At 38.4% G+C, this 8,403-nt stretch overlaps 1 non-coding gene across 1 annotated transcript; it reads right to left on the reverse strand.

The window, feature by feature from the left end:
* Positions 1-518: 518 nt before the first annotated feature.
* Positions 519-592, reverse strand: Trnat-agu (transfer RNA threonine (anticodon AGU)). The gene has a single exon. It is a non-coding gene; the product is annotated as a tRNA-Thr (tRNA).
* Positions 593-8,403: the final 7,811 nt, after the last annotated feature.

Genomic DNA, 8,403 nt, shown 5'->3' on the forward strand with positions numbered 1-8,403 from the left:
AATTCAGCGATTCCTTCACCTTCGTGTGCGCCCTCATACCTCATTCCCAAGCCTAGGGGTCGGTGGTGGGTGTTTGTGTGTTTTTTCATCGTTTCCTTCCATTTTGAGCTGACTTTTGCTTGTCTACATCGAGGGCAAAGATTAATCGATTGAAGACTAGCATTCAAGTACGTAGATCGGAGTTTCGATAAATTACGGTAAGTAAAAAGAAACCATATATCCAGACGTATGGATCAAACATAACTACGCACGAAGAAAAGAGCCGTATGAACTGAGAAGGTATGACTAAGTCATAGCAGGCCACTTGAAAGTTGTAATTGTTGCTGAACTACTAGCTGTTATAAACGGCACTACGAAAATATAGAGGACCAGATCATAATAATAAAAATATTACAATATTATTTAATGCCGTTGTAACAAAAACAATGGTTTAGAAATGGATAAATTCTACTCTAAAAAGATAGTAATCATCGATGATGACCTGAGCTGAGAGAGAGGATTCTGTTAACTCAGGCCAGAGGCTCCGGCGAGATTCGAACTCACGATCTCCTGTTTACTAGACAGGCGCTTTAACCAACTAAGCCACGGCGCCAGGTGGTTACGGGATGTCGTGTGCACTTTAACACGTTGACTGCCAAGCTTATTTTGGTCGTGTTTACCTGCAGGCCAACTTTTTCTTCATACAATATCGCTGGCTATCATTTTTGATAGCCATGGTCTGCTGGGAAGTGCATAGGTGCTCGAAGCACACACACACAGCTCGGCAATTGATATTTTTCTGGTGTTTTGCCTTTAACACCTTATTGTTTATTTCTATTGGAGTAATTATTAAATATATAGCGCCTCAAGATTTCTCCAATAAACGGCTTACTTATTAGCAGCGCGACTGCATCCGTCTCATTCACCCAATAGACACGCAATGACATTTAGCGAAAGAGACAAAGCGATTCACATGTGATTCTATAAACAAAAACCTTCCACTAAAACAGCTTGTAACATTTTTCATACCATAGTTATTTTAAAACCAACTACATATTAAGCTAGACAGAAGATGAAACTATGTAACTACCAAAGGATTTGTAGGTAAGAGTTGTCATTTCAAAGATATAGTACTTCAAAAATCATGGTAGGTGGCTATCAAAAATGATAGCCATGGCCCCCCAGGAAACATCACTGGCTATCAAAAATGATAGCCATGGCAGTCAACGTGTTAAATGTTCATGTATACGAGACGACAAGTGAATCTAAATGCTTGTTATTGAATAGACGGAGCGGATAGTGGCTGTTATACACAAAAAAATAAACGTTTTCCCTCAGCGTGATGCGAACGGTTATTTTTCTGCTACCCGCTTTCCTTGTTTTTGGCATTGGACTCTCATTGAAAATTCTTAACTGAATTCGGTACTAACTTTTTAGAAATATGTGATACACTAGGTGTGGTGTGGGAACCACTTTGGCGTAATTCTAGGGTCTATGAAAACTATACGCTTCGAACCGAAGAAAACACAAAAATTTGAAGTTTTTACATGATAGAATAATTTTTCATAGTTTTGATGTCTCAAGGGTGATGTTCGAATCCCAAACCAAAATTCCAACCCATGCACCCAGTTGCTACCGTTATTTAGCAAAGTTTTATTAGTTGCACCCTTACACAGGACCGGTGCACACATATTCTACTATCAAAGGCGCACGCGTGTTGATAATAGCGTATGCATCCATGCCAGCACGGGACCACGCTCAATGGCGGATAGCAGAAAAGCTGAAATCGCGCCCCAGAACGTGTTACTTGGCCCCGCGATTGATTCTGGCCGACAGAGGCGTCGATCCGTTGACGCGAAGATCGTAGCACGTGAAGCACTGGATGGCCAGCGCGGTGTGAGATACTGGCGTTCCGAGCCGTGCCGGCGACCGATATCCGCGGCCCATATCGGGACGAGTATCCCCGTGTCGGAGGAAGCTCCCGTTTTTGTCACGTACGCCCGTACGGCGATGATGGCGAACCAGCGCGTTCGTCGTGTGTTTGTTTGTTTGTTTGTGACTCACTCAAGCAGTGCAAATGCTCGAATCGATTGTGTACTAGCGCTCTTCAGCCGATGCGGACGATCCGAGCAGGGCGCACTAGAGGCCCATGACGTGCGGGGTGTCCACTTGAGGAAGCGATAACGTCATGCTTCCTGGCCAATCGGTCCCAGTTTCGTCAATAAGGAATTGCGTTACTCAAGTCAACTCATTGCCGATACTGCATATGCCATGGACGATGGCCAGTGAAACGCTCTGTGTACGAACTCTTTATGCATCTTCAGTTTTGTCAGATTGTTCACATGGGTACCTTTTAGGTTTCCAAATTTTCTTGTTCGTAAAATTTGCAGCAGATTACGTTTTTAAAAATCTTACCTTATTCAAATAAAACATCTTTGTTTGCCTTTTCATATTTCTTTGTTTCCTATATATTTTTTAAAATTTAAATAGTAGTTACATTAACTTTTAAGTTGCAATTGCATTCACACTATCATTTTTGCACCCCTACAGTTGTTCTTCGTCTGATAATTCAACTATACTGTGATGTTAGAACTACACTTTAAATTTTGAACTTTCGCAGGGTATTGTTTATTGTATTTGTATGTGTGTGTGTGTGCGGTAGCATATAATTGCTTTAGTTGCTATCAGCCTTCAATGTAGTGAGTGGTCTATTTGATTACATTATATCCATCTCTCAATTTCTTTCCCGTACCCTCTCGCTTACCTCTTAATCCTATTTAAGCCAGCATTAAGTTTAGTATTGTACAGCCCATGAGGCAAATAAATGTACCAAATAAATGTGAATGTAAATGTTAATGTAAATAATGTTCAGTGTTTGGTGACTTCCTGAATGGTTTACAGCAATTTTTTTCAATTTTTCATGTATTGCACTATTGCTAGATCATTCTTTTAAGCTTATGCTCGGACTTCAACTAACTTAATAGTTCATACCATACCTCCATTTTCTAAGTGATAAAAAATATTATTCTTTATTTCGCGAAACGTTTTTAACACGCGAAACGCTTTTAGAAAAGTGAACGTTTCTCCTCAGTTTATTCATCTTATAAAATGTAAATTTCAATCAAAACCCAAATAGAAACGGTGATAAAATGAACACATTTGATAGGTTTTTTTTTTTGATAGGACATTTTTTCATTAGTTGTTAGTCCTATAGACGAAAAATTAAATGATACCAAAGGACATAAAATCTCATAATCATGTCCTGTTTTATGACAAAATATGGTTTCGAGAATGCGATATCTTTGCTTTAATCAGCAGTTTCACATACATTGTCTGCCGTATTCATTTATTTCATTTCAAGTATTGCTTCAATGTCAAAAATGATATTCTCATATCTAAAATTATTACCAGGAAGCTGAACGATACTGCAACCAAGTCTCATACAAAGTATCATACGTTTGCGTACTCGATACTAAGTCGAGAGAGTCGTGATAAAAAAGGGATTTGTATTCACACAGAAGCAGTCGTTACTGGCCGTCTTTTTACTACCGAGTACGTCTTTGAAAACGACATTAAACGCTGATGGCGTTGCCTTCGAGGATGTAGGAATTTTATCTATTTTGAATCGTGAGCAAAACATTACCGGAACGCGCTGAACGACAAACGCCTAGTGGCGCCACCGTGTTTGACAGCTTTTAATCTAACCTTTCCAGCCCAACCCCTGATTTACTGGCCTAAGATAAACTTTTAGGAAACAAAGTTCATACTTCGGTAGTCTGTTGACAATCAGGTATTTGGGATTATTCGAAGTAGAAATTTGTTATACCTTGTGGTAGACAAATAAAACTAAATTTAAACCAAAACTTCCGTCTGTTTGCTCAACCAGACGGTGGTGTGGAGATTCTTCTCCGCTTTATAGCGGCGTCGATGATCACGTTTTGTTTGTTGTAAAGTTTTAATTGGCTGACGATAATATGTGGTCGTGGTGGGCACGTTAAGGGCTTTTGAGGGATTTTCGAAAGAAATAGAAATATTTAATACACTCAAAAAATATCGTGTATTGTCGGATGAGCTTCACCGAACCAGCAATGTAGCGTTTGAATGCTTCCTGAAGTCGTACGATCGTGTTTTGTTAGGCCGTCGCAATAATCATTTACAAAACAATTAAACGTCTGAGTTATGCTTTCCGTGTAGTAGCTTGTTACAAGCTGTTATGGAATTCACTTACCACGAAGGATTCACTCGACCAAGGAAACGAATGTTCGGTTGTGCAACGAAAGTCCCATGCTGGACGCAGCAATATGGTCGCCTTGATATATTTTTAGAAAGACGCTAAACGCTCAAATCGCGTTGCTAAACTGTTAGCCAAATAGATGTCCCGCGGCACCCTGCCGGGTTTGGCCGAACCCTTCCGCCCCTAGACTACTATCTGCCGGGCTACTGGTTGAGTAATCGAGCGTGGCGCGGACGGAAAGGGCTCATTGAATGGCAATCATTCACCGATCGGCACCCCAGGGCCGGTTGTTGCGTGATTGCACGCTGGTAATTGCTGAGGAAGAGCCGGACTCATCGGTGCGGCCCTTGGTTGATCGGTTGGGTTGTTTACAAAACGTTTACACCAACTCGAAGGAAAACGGGGACGAATGGAAGAGGCGGGAAGGTGGCGCGTGCGTAAGCACCCAACGCCACATGTGTGCGAGCCGAAGAGTTTCTGTTTCATATTTTATGAATCAATTTGAATCATTGGATGTACGCAACGCCGGAGCACTTGCCAAGTCGTTAGCTGATGGGTGCAGATCGTATCTGGAACAGGCAAAGCATGCGGTACCAACTAACATGGACTCGTGATATGTTCGATTAATGTAGGTTTTGATTCAGAGTTTATCTTATTAAGGTTTTTCCATTGATTTCAGCTTTATATTTGGACTTGAAATAAGTTCAAAGCTTGAAAGAAACCCTTTTGAAAAATAAATCCCTTACCCTTTTGAATAAGTCTTAAATAATAATTCTAGAAAATTTCCAACTTGAATTTTCATTTTAATATAAATAATAAAGGCAAATTTTAGATAAAAAAACTTACCTACGCTTTGTTCAGAGCTATTTTTTCTGCAAAAATGTTTAAAAATAAAAAATTCTTGCATATGGAAATTCCGTTTGGTCATCAACACAAGTGTTTCCTCACAGTTGTTAATGTTAATCTGGTTTTAGTTTGTTAAAGTGGTAAACTGATCAAGTAAAATGACATTATTTTGAGTTTTTATGCAAGATATATCCAAATTAATCAAGCAAATAACTCAAAACCCTAACAGTCTGTTTCTCTTAAAAGTAAATAGCAAGTTGGTGATCTGATTTTGTTCGTAAAAAGTTGTTGGATGTAAGCAAATATTTCACTTTTAGATTCACAGGGTGGAAGGATGAATTAACTGATTGGCAACCCAACGTCTAGTTTTCCTTAGCACAGTGTTTCCTCACACAAGCCTCAAAACAAAAATTATGGTTTTTATCTTAAGGCTTCGTTCACAATAAGGTTTCCTTAATGCTAAGTAAAACATAATTTTAATCTAATTCTAAGTTAAAATCAGATCAGTAAAGTAAACGCATTTATACAACATCGAAACTTTAAACAATTTGGATTTGTATTAAATTTGTCAAATGTATGTAACAACTTGAAAAATTCTGTTAACATGCCTGTAAGTAAATCTACCAAATGTCGGTTGAATGTTTGTCCGTAAATTAACTGAGAAATCTAGCCTTAAAGTTAAAATTATTGACTTTACGGATGTTTTCTTGTCCGACTGTACTTGTGAGAAAATGTTTTCCCAATCATTATCATCTTCGGAGTGAACCGATTACTATTTACAATGATTTTAAAAGGAAGTTTAAATGTTATCATTAACAACAATAGATAAAATTGTGCTTTTAGTTGGGATCATTTAAAAATACTAAACAGTTCCTACACCGGTTGGGTAAAGATACGTAGATAAATACACTAAAGCAACTGAACAATTATTCATTTTATAGTATTAAAAGTCTTCAAAAACAGGATTTGAACGACGTAAAGGGTGAGCATCATCTTCAGCGTGATTATGGCTTATTTTTACAACCATCGTAAAAAATATCCCAACAATCGCTTGTCAGGGCTTTCGATACGGCCCTGATGCTTTGGTCAACCAACCCTAACCAGGCGTAGCTGATGCGACAATAATGGTGGGTAATCAAAACGACAATAAACCATTCACTGTTTCCCCGTGTGACGTAGGACTGTTATTGGGTTTTATTAAAAACTCAACGCCACATGTATCTGTGTAGTAAGTGCGCGTGGACCATCGGCTTATTAATTGATCGACAATAGTCAATTGCCGGCTGACAAAAAACGGGAGTCCATTTGAGCATTTAAATTAATGGGAAACAATTGCGTCCGTTAGTTGCCCAGTATAAACAGTCTGATATTCAACGAACATGTTCAATCTCTTTCAAATGTTAGATGATTTACATGTTTAGCTACTTATTTATTATTTTGACAAAATTGATCAACTGATAAAATAGTTTCTAGAGAATATTTAACAGAAGGAGAATATTTATTCGGTTGCTTATAATTATATTCAACTAAGAATATGATTGCGCACAACAAAATCTCTTTTTTTAACGATCCAAAAAAATTTAAATTCGGTTTTTGTTGTTCGTAACGTTGAATAAATATTTTCTTAGTCGGACAAAATCAAATAAATGGATGGCACAAGGTTAATGCGTTCACTATTTACTCCCAGCGAGAAGTGAGTAACGTAATGAAACGTGGACAAATCCAACTAGTGATACACTTTCTAGAAAAACTGAAAAAATGTGTATTATTTGGATTATTTTCCAACAAGATCGTACAAAAGATGTTAAGATTCAGATCAGTTTCATGAGTTCATTCATCGCATGTGCAAATTGACAAGTAAATAATTGGCACTCTTGTGAATTGCAGTTGTCAACGATAAGAGATGAAGTAGTAACATATAAATTAATGCGAGGTTATTTGCTTTGTGCGAATCGATCAACAACAAATTGAGGTTGCAGCTAACAGTTTGGATTGGATGACAAACGTTGGGGCCGTGTTACACAGTTGCACGAATTTAAATTAAAAGCAAATATAACTTGTTGGATGAAAACATTATTTGTTGCATGTTTTAATTTACGTATTGCTACAAGCGTTGTGAGTGTTTTGGAAAGGTATTAAAATATTACATTTTTAGTACGCCAGTTTTTCAAATTAGAATAAATTAAAGAACATTTGAACTCTTAATGTGATGATATTTGAACCGTCGATCAATCTTTTGAATAATCTAAATATTTCCATCCTTTTTAATATTTTCTTACAAAATGATATGTTTGGCGATCGCAAATTGAATACGATTAATAAATATGCTCAGAATTTTACTGTATCCTATAAAAATTATTGCTAAGAATGGGAGAAGTAAAATAACATAGTTTTTCTACACTAACTATTGAATAAGAATTGTTAGACAAGATTGATAAAATCAAACTTAGAGTAGTCAGTCAGTAAACTTATTGGTTATAGGATAAAAGTAATATCTAACATTGAATTTGTTGAATTGCATAAATGGTATTGTTTAGGGGCCCGTGTAAATCCGCCACTGGATATCTGGTATCTGGTAGAAATTGAACCTCATTTCTTATTCCTAAACCAAAGAACCTAGAGTAATGTTGAAGGTCAACGGTCTTCCGAAGAAAACGGTGAGCCTAACTATCGAAGTGGCATTTTCAAACGTATTCTAACGGATCGCTCGAGCCCCGGACTGATCGAAAGATCGATGGAAACGCTGCCAATCCCTGAACGGCTGTCGAAAGTGGTTGTGTTCTGACGGTGCCAACCCTTTTTTTTTTTAAAAAAAAAAAAAAAGATCTCCCCTACACTAATGGAACAGACAAGACGTACCGTAAAACGTCATGCATCTCACAGGACGGCGGTGTGGGTTCAGAGGAGGACAGGATAAGCCGTTGCCTCACGCCGTGAGTGTGACGCGCCTTCAAATTTGTAAATCCGATAAGCATCTCTAGGTAGGCTTCGCCGTACGACGATTTCTCGGATCGGATCTAACAGCTTGCGATCGCCGCGGAGCCTTGGAGTGGTAGAAAACCTTCAACGAATGGTTTGTCGATTGTTGTCGGGCCAGTCGAGCTGTGGATCGTTGCGGTTTCAAGAAGTATGCCTTTGAAGGTTGATCAACAGGAACAGTTTTTTATATTTCCAAACAGTTGTTGTTCCTGGACCAGATACTACAAATCAAGCGTGTGCCAAAGAAGTCTGCGTAGTACACAGCTCAGTTTTAATTTCCGCCTTCTCGGGTGTCCGTTTTGTTGCTTCCTGCAGGAAGAACCATAGTAGAGCTAACCACACCAGGGGGCAGGTCCGGAATAGGC

The sequence above is a fragment of the Anopheles coustani genome, chromosome 3 (genome assembly GCF_943734705.1).
Source record: "Anopheles coustani chromosome 3, idAnoCousDA_361_x.2, whole genome shotgun sequence".
Lineage (NCBI taxonomy): Eukaryota > Metazoa > Arthropoda > Insecta > Diptera > Culicidae > Anopheles > Anopheles coustani.